General features: G+C 31.5%; 1 long non-coding RNA gene across 1 annotated transcript; it reads right to left on the bottom strand.

Moving 5' to 3' along the window:
* Positions 1-3,790: 3,790 nt before the first annotated feature.
* Positions 3,791-8,226, bottom strand: LOC108379028 (uncharacterized). Its single transcript, XR_001849447.1, has 3 exons — positions 8,215-8,226; positions 7,662-7,664; positions 3,791-3,883 (listed from the first exon to the last, which is right to left on the bottom strand). It is a non-coding gene; the product is annotated as an uncharacterized LOC108379028 (long non-coding RNA).
* Positions 8,227-8,888: the final 662 nt, after the last annotated feature.

Here is an 8,888-nt window from a genome sequence, read left to right as displayed (position 1 = left end):
GAACAAAGTTATAATACCCTTGTGCACAAGTGCGCTCGTGTATAAAAAGTCAAAATAACTACAAACATACTCCTGCTCATAGTAAATACACTCGTAGTTTTGTATGTAACGTATACGCCCAGTAGCACCGCACCCAGTCAGATAACACATTTACTCGCTCGCCTTAACTTAAAGTCATATTATTTTGAAAGTAATTAAATATTGGCGTGGAATATTTTTCTACAGTATTCTTTCCGAACAATTTCAGAATGAATTTCGAATTTGGCAATAAAAATGGGAAAATTGGAATTTTTGTCAAGCAAATTATCGTCATCTTATAATCAATGTATATTTTCCATTTGGTGGCATATTAGCTTTATTGCTCTAGATTGATTCGTTTTGGCAAGAACAACCTTTTCACCGCTCAATGTTGATGTTATGAAGTACCTTAAATTTTTTAAATGAAAAAATCGTTAAATTTCAAAAATTACATATTCCGCATGCTACCATTTTTTTCTTATTTAGTGGCACACTCTTGAAACTTTACAGATATGTTGTATTTGATGCAAACCTTCATTGNACAAATAATTTCATTGAGGACGAGTGGCAGGCAGGGCGAAAAGCTTTAGGTGTGCGAGAGCAAGTATAATTAATTGCATCGATTTATTTTCATGACTTCATGCAACATTTGACCTCACCGCTGTACTACCGGTCATAAGTTAAAAGTAATTAAGCCACATTAAATTTTAGCTAAATTTGTAGGCCATTTATGTACACATATGTATATACATTCATTTTATAGGATTGCTTGAAATAGTTTAATTTAAATATGTGCTCGTTTGTATTATGCTCTGCACTTAAAGTGTTTCTAAACACACAAATAAACAAATTAATAGCTTTAATTTAGTCAAAAATTTTAAGTGTAAATATTATTTGGAAAATACCATAGAAAAGCGATAGCCTCAATTCAACGATGTGTACAGAAAAAATCAAATTGTACCTCGAAAATACCTTTTATTGAAATTTTCGTATAAATATTTTTATATAGTAAATAATGCTTTTAAAGCCTAAATTTCTTAAATTTACATTTCGACTTACATAGTCGTTTTAGAAATACACAAATTTTATTTTATTTCTTGGCCACAACAAAGAACATTTCCTCCCTGCCCACAAAAACTCACACCAAGTACATTTTCTACTTGATTAATTTTATTTTACTCATTTTTGTGTCCATTGGCCACACTAAGCTCATTTGTATTCCCTTTTTCTCTCGCCTTATCCTTTCGCTTTTTTTTCTTCTTATACACATCATCACTTCTTATTTGTATACGTGCACACATACCTACCTAAATATTCGTATATACATACCGACTTATCTGCAAGCAAACCACAGCAATAATTTGGCAATAAATGAGTAAACCCTCAAACTGAAATATCCGCATATAAACACCCACACTGCACTGCCCCGCCATCGTTAAGCGGTCATTTGTATTGCGCCCTCTTATTGACTCTTCTTTATGTAACAAATGATTACTCGAATGGTTGAGTAGCTGCTGTTTTGAGTACGAAGAAAAACCATGTGCGAAACTAACAAATAGCAGTAATGGATAATGGGTGGCAGAAAGTGGCATTGTCCGAAGGTAATAGAGATTACTCACTCACAACTCGACTCTTTTACTTGATAATTTTGTTAATGTAGCTGAAGGTAGTGCACACCCTTGCCACATATTTATCGCACGCCTACAAGTAACTAAATTTTGTTTCTGTTTTTAGTTGTATGACTGCAATAATATTAAGTCTAACGACGAAGTGAAAATGTTTTTGTAGGCAAATTGTGTTTGTGGAATCGCTGAGATGTCAGTGAACGCTATTTCACCAATTGATTTGTTACAATCGAAAATACTACATGGCAATAATTACTTAAATTATATTTAGCTTTTGAGCGAGGTATGCTGTTTTTTTATTTCAATTAGTTCCACTACATAGATCGAAGTGCATATCCTAGGCCATATGTACATGCATATGTATGTATATGGGGACATCGATGTCGCTCTAAGTAAAATATGTACATACTTTATGTACACATTTCAATACCAATGGGAATACGAATACAAATACGAATACGAATACAAATTCGAATATGTATTATATCAATACGAATATAAATATGAATGCGAATATAAATACGAATACAAATATAATACGAACCCGATTTCGAATATGATTACGAATAAGATTTGGAAGACAATCATGAATGTGATTACCAATGCGATTGCGAATACGAACACGAATGCGAATACGATAGCGATAGCAAATAAGATTACGAATACGATTTTGAATGCGATTGCTATTACGATAAGAAAGACGAATGCTATTGCAGATACGATTACGAATACAATTACGTTTACGCTTTCGATTACGAACACCATTTCGAATACGATTACAATGTTACTACGATTACACCTACGAATTCGACAACGATTACAAATATAATTACAAAATACTACTTCGGATACGATTACTATTACGAAAACGATTACGAACACGAATTGATATGAACTCGAATGCAATTTTCATTTCATTTTTTATATGCATATGCGGATAATAAAATAAATATAAATAGCTGGTAACCCTATTCAAACATATTTTCAAACTAAAGTGGTTTTGGAACTTTTTCGCTTCACGCTCATATTTTAATGTGTTATTTAAATTGTGTATAAGTTGAATAACCCTGGCAACCCCTTTTAAACGTATTTTCAAACTAACATTTTTTCAAATATCATTGATCTGACATTGTGATACATATTTCAATTTAAACCCATTTCAATTGATACCCATCTTTCAATTTATAACTTTTCCAACAGATGCCAAGCCTCCTCAAAAAAAAAAATCGAAATGTTCAAACTAAAAATTTCTTAACACTCACAGCCATATATTATTATTTCACATAATTCTTTTTAAGTTAAGTAAATTCGACTTTTAAAATAGGTGGCAACCCCTCTCAAAAATAGTGTCAGAGTAAAATCTGTTTCCTTTGACATTGTGGTACATATTTCAATTATCTCATGAATTAAATTGAATTTGATTTTTTAACATGTGGCAACTCTTCGAAATATAGTTCAGAACTAAAGCCTTTTCAAACCCATTTTGATAAATATCTACTCATCTTATAATAATTTATTTATCTTATTAAATAATTTGAAATTAACATTTTAAGCCGGTGGCAAACCACTTCAAACACATCAAAACTAATCTAAATGTTCAAACTAAACTAATCTAATTTAATATAATTTAATAAGATTGAACTTTTTTAGGTGGCAAGCCTGCTCAAAATATTTTCAAACTACTTCGTCTGGCACCCATATATCACCATATTTCAATTGACTCCCTTAGGGCAAAAAAAAAATAATAATAATAATCAAACAGTGCATAATTAATTAAAAAATATTAAAGAAATATAAAATATAAATTTTTTAATGCAAACGATTATTTATTTAAATCGATCTCACACTCTAATGGAAAGCTACTTATCTGCAAAAAATTTAAAAAGGATACTTCTCTGAAAGTTCAAAATTTTGGATTTCTTCTTTTTGAGATTTTCGAATATCCTGACGAAATAAAAAATAAATGTTTTCTTTTGTTCGATTAGGAATGTAAAAAAAATATATTTTATACAAAAAAAAAAAATATTGAGGTGTAAATTTTGCATGTCATAAATATAAATGCACCACATTTTGAGAAGTTTTAACAATTTACCTTTTTGTTATTTAATTTTACTTATTTTTTTATAAAAATAAAGTTTATTCTTTAAGAAAGCCGAATAAATCCACGTTTCAAACCGTGTGCAATATTTAAAAAAATTCAACAAACTTTCGTAACAATTTCTAGCTTCTTAATTAGATTCCTAAGGAATGTTTGGAATATGCAGTTTTAAAGCGCATTCAATTTTAGTGCAAGTTTGAAGTAGCTAAGACTTACCGTTGATTTGTGGTTTTTTTTTTTTTTGTTCAAGATGTGGCTCATTTTCTGCATACAAAAAATTATCGAATACACTGACACTGCCAAAAAAAAATCAAAAACTAACAGTAAGTTACTTCAAACTTCTTTTTATCTTTTTAAGAAATCTAAATATAAACCTCGACATTTTTACGGAAGTTTGTTGAAATTTTTTTTTGTAAGATTGCACAAAGTTTGGATTTATTCGGTCTTTGTTAAAGAATAACCTAAATTTTTATAAAAAAATAACTAAAATTAAATAACAAAAATATAAAGAGTTTAAGCTTGTTAATATGCGATGTGTTAAAAATTTTACAAGGGTGTAGCTGCTATCATTTAACCTAGTGCTACCAAACAATTACCCAGTTATCTTTCAAATCATATTTTTTAATTAAATGTTTTCCAAAAATTGAGTTGCATATAAAAAAAGTACACGTAGTCTTTTTTCTTTACCTTTTCAGTCAAACGACACTTGAAACACCTTCGTAAGCCGTCACTAAGTTGCTTAAGATCCAATGCGTACATTTAGTTTTAGTAACAGTAGATTTTTACTAATAAATCTATATATAAGTACCAGGATGCCTTGGTTAGTCATTAATGTAAAAATATTTAGTTGGTAATGGTAAAAAAGTTAAAAATAAATGAAGGACAATAATAACAGCAAAGCAATAAAACTGTCAAGCAATAAAAATGACAAACCGATGTGAGCAAATCGTAAATGGATACACGTGTATATATATGTATGTGCGCAACTACACTCATACATAGATACACTACATGCGTGCCAACATATGGCTAAAGCAGCTATCAAATAAGTAGAAAACTTTACCACGACCGCATTTATCATGATTGTCCCGCATCCTTAAGCGCTCGCCGCATTGCCTTGGCCGTGTCACAAAAGTCCCTAAAGCAGTTGGACAACCGCATTCACGCTTTATGTGCGCAACGAAAATGTTAAATCCTTACACAATCCTGTATCCCAGTATGACTATAGAGACACACGGCTCGAAAAATAAAAATGGCATACCATGCTTTTTTTTGCATTTGAAAGGATAAAAATAAAACCCTAAATACGAGTACATACATACATATGTATATCTGTTCGTATATGTATGTATTTGTATGTACCTATATATACTTCAAAGATTTGTTAATGATTTGCGCAAGATTTTTCCGTCTTTCCTTTTGTTGCAGTTGATAATGTCCCAAAAGCAGCACATAAAAGTAAAAGCTAAGCTGTCAAATTGTCGCTTTTTAGGCTTACACGTGGGCTTATGTAACAACTTTTGGGTAGAGTAACAGATTTTGTTATCATATCGTGCGGCCTAAGATAATCACACTGGCCGAACAATTAAAGCTGGATAAGGGATAACTCATTTATGGGGATAAAAGCAATTGAAGCGAAACTTTTTTTTTACGTTTTCTTTTGACAAACCGAAAAAGGTTAAGACAGGCATGTGTACTTATGTTAGTATTTACGAAAACCTACATATATATACGTATATATTTATAGGAAAAGACAAATAACTGGACCAATTCATCCTTTGTGATTATCTTTTAACAAAATTAAGAGCCCTTTCACTTTAAAAGATATCCTTTTATGTCTACTCACTCTGATTGGACTTCGTTTTTTTTTATTGCATTGATCAAACTTACCTGAAAATAGAAAACAAATAAAAAGTTATTAAATTTTACTCAACAATGTTTTTTTTTAATTTAAAAATACACTAATAAGGTAAAAAAAGAAGAATATGAGAACCAGTGATGCCCAAAATTTGCAAATGCCTGAAAAGTTTTACAAACCCAAAAATGCAAGAGTACTTATGGCGCGAGCATCGCTGAAAATAGAGTTTTTCAATAAAATTTAAGTTAAACAGATTCATCATAAAAAGGATGAGTGCTGCTCTTAAAGAATTTACCACAAAGCCACAGAGGCCAATTGCCGTGCCTACAAGCGTTAACACAAATTTATCCCGCCAAAGCAAGTCAGTTCTCTGTCACAGTAAAGGAAGTGGTTCGCTCTAGCGTTCAGTGCCCGTAGTAAGTCGTATGTATATGTAGATATATTCCACTTTGAGAATCTCAGAGAAGTCTAAATTGTTCAGCTTTGCAGTCAGTCGATTGTCAGAATCGCTTAAAGTAAATAAGGTGTTCTCACTAGTTGTGAGAATAACTACAATAGAATTTAAATCGATATCCATTTTTGTTCAGTCTATATATCTGTGTTCGTATGGAAAAGTAGCTTATGTCGAAAGGCTGACTTTAATATAAATCGGCATTTGCAGTATACGATTGCGAATGACTCGCTGGCGCTGAGCCGTTGAACAACTTTTGGCAAATAAACGTGCAAGAAATAGTTCCGATACTAGAAAGTCAATATTCCTATTAAGTCTCGTCAAAACATTCCTTGTCGTTTAAAGAATAAAAGGAATGCCGCATTATACTAAAGCCAACCTTTCGACATAAGCTTCTTTTCCATACGAACACAGATATGTACAAGAGTGCCTTATTATCGCCTGCAAGAGCAGTATTCGTTGATGTTGTACCCCATGGCATATCACCACTTCTTTTCTTTTCAAAATGGGAAGAAGGGATCTACTGTACTCACAACATCATCATTTCTCCAGGAAAATGTAGACCCGCGGTTATTTAAAGAGCATAGAAGGCTTCTACATATTTCATACTTTTCCGGGAACAAAATGAGTTCGATTTAAGGAAAAATGCTTTTAGGCGACTAATAACATCAAGCGCCTAAATACATGCAATGCATTTATGCATGCTCAAAAATTTCTTTTATGAAATAAAAAAAATAAATAAATTGGCATCTGCACTTCTCAAGTGTCGTATAAAAAACTTTCCTAAAGTAATAAGTTGATGCCCTGCAAAGCATGCTCAGCCTAGGCTGAGGCATCCTCCGGACAATGCTTCAAATTTTTTTTGCGCCTCTACATGGCTTACAACCAGGTAGTAGTGGATGTTTACCATTGGTTACAGTATTTGTCCACCTCCTTTTTTATCCAATAAATATAGTTTTTGTATGCATACATGCAAATAGCCTGGCTTCCCCTCTCACAGAGTTATGTAGTCGTTTTCACCGAACTATAAACTATCTGGTTACGCATTTACCGTAGCATCCTAGCCGAGAGTTTGTAGAAGAATTTTTGTTTTAGAAGATCAAAGGAAACTATGCTAATATGCGATTCAGGTCCTTATAGGTGCACTTCATAGCCTTACTTAACCATTTCGGTAGATATTTAGCTCGATCACCAAAGCGCCCTTCTTTACAGTTACCCAAACAAGCATGTATTCCGGACCTGGTTTCGTAGGCAAAAGCCCTCGCTGGTATAATGACATCAAACCTTCTAGGTAATATAATGATCGTCACTCAATCTATATTTATAATAAAATTATAAACGGCCGATATCTGTACATTATAGATGCTAAAGAGAAACTAATTTGGGGGGGTCCTTATTATAGCAACAAAAGCCAAGTCAACAATTTTTAGAATTTTTGTCTCTCTGTGTGTTACTCGAAAGCTAATGCATGTCACTTTTCACAGAGGCATTGCTAGAGGTCTACCTTAAAATACAGGAAAAAATAATTAGAGAGTTGCCACCTGTTTGAGAATGTCAGTTAAAAAAATATATTACATAAAGTAAATATTGCAATATGACTATCAAAATAACTAGCTTTAAAAATGCTTACAGTCGAAAATGTTTTTTTAAGGTTGCCACCTGTTTGAAAATTTTAATTTGATTAAATTGATAAGATAAATTAAATATTGCAAAATGGGTATCGAACTAAAGAGGTTTGAGAAAGTTTACTGTCGAAAATATTTTTATAGCGGGTTGCCGTCTATTCGAAAAATTTAGTTCAGTTAATAAGATAAGGTAACTACTGAATTAATGCAGCTTTGAAGAAAGTGCACGATATGTAGAATCGAGTTAAAAGATTATAAACTAAATTTTCAGCATTAAATACCTTCCAGTATATATTAACTTACACACGCATTCATAAAAAATAAAGTAGTTTCATAAATCGAAAATTTATTCGAAATTCTCACATCATAAAGCTCTTCAGGTTTTCTCAAGTATCTTTTAAAACTTATTTGCTCTTCAAACGCATCTTTTCAGAACAAAATTTTACATAAATTTTAAACCCTACTTGAGAAAATGATTCCAAATCTATTTTATTTTTAATGAATGAGGCCATAAGAGTTTTGGGAGGGAGTAAGAATACAAAGATTCTTTTAAGATGCAGTGTAGCACAGCGGGTATTTGATAGTACTCAATAAGAATATCTAGTATCTCTAAGCCAGGTAGGATCGTCACCATTTTTAACGTCCCAAGGATTTCAGCCTAAATAAGTTGACGCCTTAATTGTGCGAAGCCAACGTCTGCAATATTAATCACAAAATGTTTTTGAGTGTTTGAGTTAGTATTCTCAAAGATACTCTGTATGTAGGTCGCCGTTAGTGTTGCCAGATTTCTTTTCAAAAAACTGTAAATTTCCGAAAATAAAACTGTATTTTCGACCCAGACAATGTAGCCCTCAAAAATGAAGAGTTAAAAAAAATGTATTTTATTGAACATAAATAACCGAAAAAGATTAATTTAACATTAAAAAAATAAACCGTTTAAATTATAACTTACTAAACAAAAATTACTTTATAAAAATTGATAATTTAAATCAAATTTTGTATAACTCAAATTTGGCTTCTTTATTTTTCGTAAAATGCTTTGATAATTTTTTTGAACATTTCATTCGATACCGCAAATTTAGTAAGTACCTGAGCATTTTTTAAGGAAATTTGTAATTCTTAATATACCAGCGAGTGCTTGAATTTCTAGTTTATTTCCGGTTTTTTATGTACACATGTACTGGCTTTTATCTTAAAAATTTTGAAATTTGTA

The sequence above is a fragment of the Rhagoletis zephyria genome, unplaced genomic scaffold (assembly GCF_001687245.7).
Source record: "Rhagoletis zephyria isolate East Lansing unplaced genomic scaffold, Rhagoletis_zephyria_1.1 Rzeph_scaffold_15422, whole genome shotgun sequence".
In the NCBI taxonomy this organism is placed as follows: Eukaryota; Metazoa; Arthropoda; class Insecta; order Diptera; family Tephritidae; genus Rhagoletis; species Rhagoletis zephyria.
Note: the sequence above shows the minus strand (reverse complement) of the source record. Positions and strands in the feature narration are given on the sequence as shown.